A 6,134-nucleotide genomic window follows, 5' to 3' on the forward strand; every position below is an offset into this window, starting at 1 on the left:
GGGTTTTTGCAGACGTTGTGTCTGCTTGTGTCAGTTTGTCGATATGAAACCGACACCCTGGGATTATTGGGTCGGCAAAAGTGCGGATTGCAGGTGCTGGAAACCAGAGTTTAGATCAGAATGGTGCTGGAAAAGCACAGCAGGTCAGACAGCTTCCAAGGAGCATGAAAATCGCCTTTTCGGGCAAAAGCCCTTCATCAGGAATTGAGGCAGGTCCCCTCCAGGGTGGAGAGATAAATTGGGGGTGGGGGTGTGCTGGGCCGAAAGTAGCATTGGTGAATGGGGGTGAGGATGGAGGTGACAGGTCAGAGAGGAGGATGGAACAGATAGGTGGTCGATAGATAGATAGATTGATAGAGTTCTTGATTGATCCATTCTTTCCTGTCTGATTTTTTGTGGGTTTTGAAAGCATTCCCAATCCTCTGAGTGAGTATTGGAGTTGGAAAGTTATGTTATGGCTGTACAGGATATTGGTAAGACCACTTTTGGAATAGTGAGTTTAATTCTGGTCTCCCTCCTATCAGAAAGATATTGTGAAATTTGAAAGGGTTCTGAAGCACCAATGGGCCCACAGAGGGGAACAGATAGATTGGCAGGTAGGACAGGTCATGAGGACAGCGCTAAGCTGGACGTTTGGAACTGAGGTTAGGTGGGGGAAATGAGGAAACTGGTGTAGTCCACATGGATGTCCTGGGGGTGAATTTATCCGAGGCGGAAGATGAGACATTCTTCCTCCAGGCATCGGGTGGGGAGAGAGCTGCGATGGAGGAGGCCCAGGACCTGCATGTCCTCGGCAGAGAGGGAGGGGGTTTGAAATGTTGGGCCATAAAGTGACGGGGTTGATTGGTGCAGGTGTCCTGGAGATGTTCCCTCAAGCGCTGTGACTTGACTCTGCGAGGGGTCTCCAGTCTCTCCAATGTAGAGGAGATCCCATCGGGAGCAATGGATACAAGAAATGACATTGTTGGATACACAGGTGAACACCTTCTCACGACCGTGGCCCGGATTCGATTTCCGGGCAGGGAAGACATTTTCAATAGAGCTGACAGGCTGCCTCTATGTCTCCCTGGTGGTCTAGTGGTTAGGATCCGGTGCTTTCACCGCCGTGGCCCGGGTTCGATTCCCGGCCAGGGAAGCAATTTTCAAGGGTAAAGTCTGCCCATCCTTCTAAAATGTGCTTTGCAATTGTTTATTTATCTTCGTAGTTTCTGGGTGCTGCGGTGTGTCGTGGCTCATTGAATCTGTGTCCTGATTCAGATTGCTTTGTATGTGTCGTGATCATTGCTTCTTTCGGAAAAATCTTGTTTCGCGTGCGTTGTTTTCCAGTCGACGCTGTTTTGAATTTACCATTGATGTCGGCTCTGCTGTGACATCTAGAAATGGCACTTTGTTGTTGTTCTCCTCTTTTGTGAATTTTATGCCAGTAAAGAGATTGTTGATGGTGTTGTAGGTTTCCTCTAATTTGTTTCATTTTGTGATGACAAAAGTGTCATCACTGTCGCGGACACAAAGTTTGGCTTGGGTCGTTGGAAGGGCTGTTTGTGCGAGTCTCTGCATTATTGCTTCTGCAAGGAATCCTGATACTGGTGGTATCATCAGTATTTCGTTGATTTGTTTGTAAGGCTTGTTACTGAATATGAAGTGGGTGGTAAGGTACAGTTCCACGAGCTTGACAGTGTTATCTTTGCTGATGACGTTGGTGCTGTGTTTGTGTCTTTGGTTCTTCGAGTAGTGTCTTCAGTTTTCTTTGGCCACGTTGATGTTAATGGATGTGAAAAGAGCTGTTATGTCAAAGGATAACATTATTCCATCCTCTACTATCTTAGTGTCTTTGGTATGCAGGAATTCTTGGATGGAGGAAATGGAGTGGTGTGAATCTTTGACTTGGAGTTTTAGTCTTCATTGGAGGTCTTTGACTAGTCTGTATATTGCTGTACCAAGTGGTGAGACCATGGCCTGAGGGGTGATTCTGGTTTTAAGAGGAGGAGAACAACAACAAAGTGCCATTCTTAGATGTCACAGTAGAGCGAACAGTCAATGGGGTACTTCAAACTAGCATCTACAGAAAAACAACACACACAAACCAAATACTTAACTACAGAAGCAATCATCCCAACACCCACAAACGAGGCGGCATCAGGACATTATTTCAACAAGCCACTACATACTGCAGCACAGAGAAACTACGAAGAACAGAAGAGAAATAGGCATATAGTGTATTTTGAGGAGAACGGGTACCCAATAAAGCCAGTCCGCCGATTTCTCATTGATGCTTCCAAGCTGACTCTCAATAATGCGGTTTGTCCCTCCATTCTTTCCTGTTTGTTTTTTGTGGGTTTTGAAAGCTTTCCCAATCCTCTGAGTGAGTATTGGAGTTGGGAAGTTATGTTGTGGCTGTACAGGACATTGGTTAGACCACTTTTGGAATAGTGTGTTTAATTCTGGTCTCCCTCCTATCAGAAAGATATTGTGAAATTTGAAAGGGTTCTGAAGCACCAATGGGCCCACAGAGGGGAAGACGCCCTTCTGCTGCCCTGAGTGTGGGAAGGACTTCAGTGATTCCTCTGCCCTGCTGACGCACCAGTTGGTCCACACAGGGGAAGGCTGTTCTCTGGCCCCAACTGCGAGATGGCCTTCAGCAGTTCTTCCCACCTGCTGTGACACCAGTGGGGTCCACACTGAGGAGAGGCCGTTCTTCTGCCCCGAGTGCAGGAAGGGCTTTGCTCTTTCCTCTGACCTGCTGGCCCATTGGTGTGGTCCACATGGGGGAGAGGTCGTTCAGTTGCCCTATGTGCAGGAAGGCCTTCAGCAATTCCTCAGCCCTGCTGAGGCACGAGTCCATTCACACCAGGGAGAAGCCTTTCTCCTGCCCCGAGGGTGGGAAGGGGTTTACCCGCTCCTCCACACTGCGAAAATACCAGCTGGTCCACACGGGGGCGGGGGGAGGCCATTCTGCTGCCCTGAGTGCGGGAAGGCCTTTAGCAATTCCTCCGCCCTGCTGAAACAATAGTGTGTCCTTCAGCAGGGGGAGGTCCTTCAGCTGGCCCAAGTGTGGGAAGAGGTTCATGTTTTCTTGCAACTTGCGGAAGCACCAGCGGGGGCGCTGCTGCTCATTGAGTCAGGGACTGCACATTGCCACTGAAATGATCCCGAGAATCCTAAGACTGCAAGACCATCGGAGCATAAGGTAGGCCATTGGGCCCATCGAGTCTACTCTGCCATTCGTTAGAGACAAAAGTCGTGCTGATGCGGTTTGCTACAGTGTGGAAACAGGCCATTCGTCCCAACAAGTCCACACCAACCCTCCGAAGAGTAACCCATCCAGACCCATTTCCCTCTGACTAATGCATCTAACGCTATGGGCAATTAAGCATGGCCAATCCACATGACCTGCACATCTTTGGTTTATGGCAGAAAACAGGATCACCCAGAGAAAACCCACGCAGACACTGGGAGAATGTGCAAACTCCTCACAGACAGCCATCCAAGGCTGGAATCAAACCTGGGTTCCTGGCGCTGTGAGGTTGCAGTGGTAACCACTAAGCCACTACATATTGCAACCCGAAGCTGCAAGCAGAAGTTTGGGAGAACACAGCAATTCAGAATACAGTTGATGAGGCTGCACCTGGAATATTGTGATCAGTTTTGGTCCCCTTGGTGTTCTGACTTCTGACTTCTTCAAATCTGGGTTTGTGTTAAACTTGATGGGATACTTTGTCCAACTCAGCATATTTAAACAGAATCTCTCAGAGGGATTCATTTGAAACTTTTCAGGAGGTGAGGTCAATAAGAATGAACTATTCCAAGTTACTTGGACTCTATTTTAAACTTACATCAGGACCAGTAGTCAGAGACACGTACAGCATGGAAACAGACCCTTCGGTCCAAATTGTCCATGCTGACCTTAAATCCTAAATTAATCTAGTCCCATTTGACAGCACCTGACCCATATACTCTGGCAGCTCATTTCATATATGCACCACCCTCTGCATGAAGAAGTTGTCCCTTTAATATATTTCGCCTCTCACCATAAACCTATGCCCTCGAGTTCTGGACTCCCCCATCCCAGGGAAAAGACCTTGTCTATTAACCTGTCCATGCCCCTAATGATTTTGTAACCTCTATTATGTCACTCCTCTGCATCCTGATGCTGCAGTGAAAACAGCTCCAGCGTCTTCAGAGTCTCCCTGGAGTGCAAGCCCGACAACCCACAGCAACATTACCATAAATCATTTCTCATGGAGAAGCAAACGTTTCAGTCCTGAAGAAGGGTTAATACCCAAAACGCTGACCACTCCATATTCTGGTGCTGCCTGGCTTGCCTCATCAACGTCCTGCAAAACTACAACATAACTTGCCAACATCGATACTCAATTCCCTAACTGATGAAGGCCAGTGTGCTGAAGCCTTTCTTCACTGCCTTGTGTACCGATGTTGTCAGAGATATAAGACCTCCATTAAACTGATCCACAATCCAGCTGCTGGGAGCCCAAAAGCAGAGTAATGCTGCGTGAGTGTGCTGGGCAAATAACCCAGAGGTCGATGGGTCAAAACCATGTGATTCTATTGATCAATGTCTCTGTAAGCTGCTTTCATATACAAAGGCCCTCTGTTCTGTATCTTGCCTTTGCATCTGCTTCCCAAAGCTTCTTCAGTGGAGGAGTGGCTGTGGCAGCTGAAGCCCAGGAATTCAACAACCACCCGGAGCTGGAGGAAGGTCCAAGCTCCAAGAAACGGGGGGTAAGTCTGGAAGATGGATTTGCTCAAGGCTTGTATTTTTAACTCATTTAAATGGTACCTACTGTATGGGGCTATGGTTTACTTTAAAACCGAAGGATCATATGAGAGTGTTTATATTTAGCAATGGTAGTTGGTAAAATACACTCCCTGGAGGAGCACCTTCTATGATGCTGCATTTCTTGCCGAATGCCCTACCCCCATTTCTTAACTCCGATATTGATTTTATATTTTTTTGGTCAAATTTAATTTCATTTTAATCAGACTTGGTATTCACTATGTGCTATTAATTTGTTTGTTCGATTAATTTCAGTCAAAATTAATGCTGTAATTTCATTTTTGATGTCAGAGTGTGACATTAAATGTGCAGGTGTGAATACCAGTAAGTTGTGAAAATACATCAGGAACTTATGGTTTACAACAATAAGAGCAGTTCACTGATATTCATGGCTTTGTCTCATTCGGGAGTGATGATTCAAATCTGACCAACAAACCGTTTCATGCAGTCATCCAATTTAATTAAAATTTTCTTTTCTGGCAGGCTAAGATTTATGCAATCTATTTATAAGATTATGTCCATTGCTCGCAATATGGTCTCATCCACATTGGGGAAACTGGACGCCAACTAGCGGAACGTTTCAGGGAACAGCTCTGGGACACTGAAACTGAACGCCCGACGGCCCTGTGGCTGAACACTTTACCTCCCCCTCCCATTCCACCAAGGACATGCAAGTCCTGGGCCTCCTCCACTGCCAAATTCTTGCTACCCGACGCTTGTCAAAAAAACACATCATCTTCTGCCTTGGGACCCTCCAACCACACGGTATTAATGCAGTTTTCATCAGTTTCCTTATTTCCTCTCCCCCACCTTGTCCCAGATCCAACCTTCCAATTCGACACCAACCTCTTGACCTGTCATACCTGTCCACCTTGCTTCTCACCTATTTGCTCCACCCTCATCTCTGACCTATCACCATCAATCCCTACCTCCATCTACCTATTGCACTCCCAGCTGCCTTCCCTCCAGCCCCACTTCCTTCTTATTTATCTCTCAGCCCCCTTGGGTCACCCTTTATTCCTGATGAAGAGCTTATGCTCTAAACCAAGACTGTGATGAAGCAACATCCTCAACGAATAGGAAATAGCTCCCAAGTCAGATTTCATCCCCTCTTCTGTTTCCCTTTTCTTTCAGAAATAAGGAATGTCTTTTCCTTCCACTAGAAAGTGGTCTTCCCCTTTGCGCTGTCTGAAGTGTTATCCCTCACCACTCCTTCAGACACCTTTTAAGAATCCTTTCAACCTGTTTTTCTAACAATTGTGGAGGTGACCAAAAGCAAACATTTCACTCCTCCTCAATGTCCCATTTCTCCTCCTATGAGCCATTTTGTCATGTTGTC

General features: G+C 46.7%; 1 non-coding gene across 1 annotated transcript; it reads left to right on the forward strand.

Moving 5' to 3' along the window:
* The first annotated feature begins 1,063 nt into the window (after positions 1-1,063).
* On the forward strand, positions 1,064-1,135 carry trnae-uuc (transfer RNA glutamic acid (anticodon UUC)). Its single transcript has one exon. It is a non-coding gene; the product is annotated as a tRNA-Glu (tRNA).
* Positions 1,136-6,134: the final 4,999 nt, after the last annotated feature.

This window comes from Chiloscyllium punctatum, chromosome 36 (genome assembly GCF_047496795.1).
Source record: "Chiloscyllium punctatum isolate Juve2018m chromosome 36, sChiPun1.3, whole genome shotgun sequence".
In the NCBI taxonomy this organism is placed as follows: domain Eukaryota; kingdom Metazoa; phylum Chordata; class Chondrichthyes; order Orectolobiformes; family Hemiscylliidae; genus Chiloscyllium; species Chiloscyllium punctatum.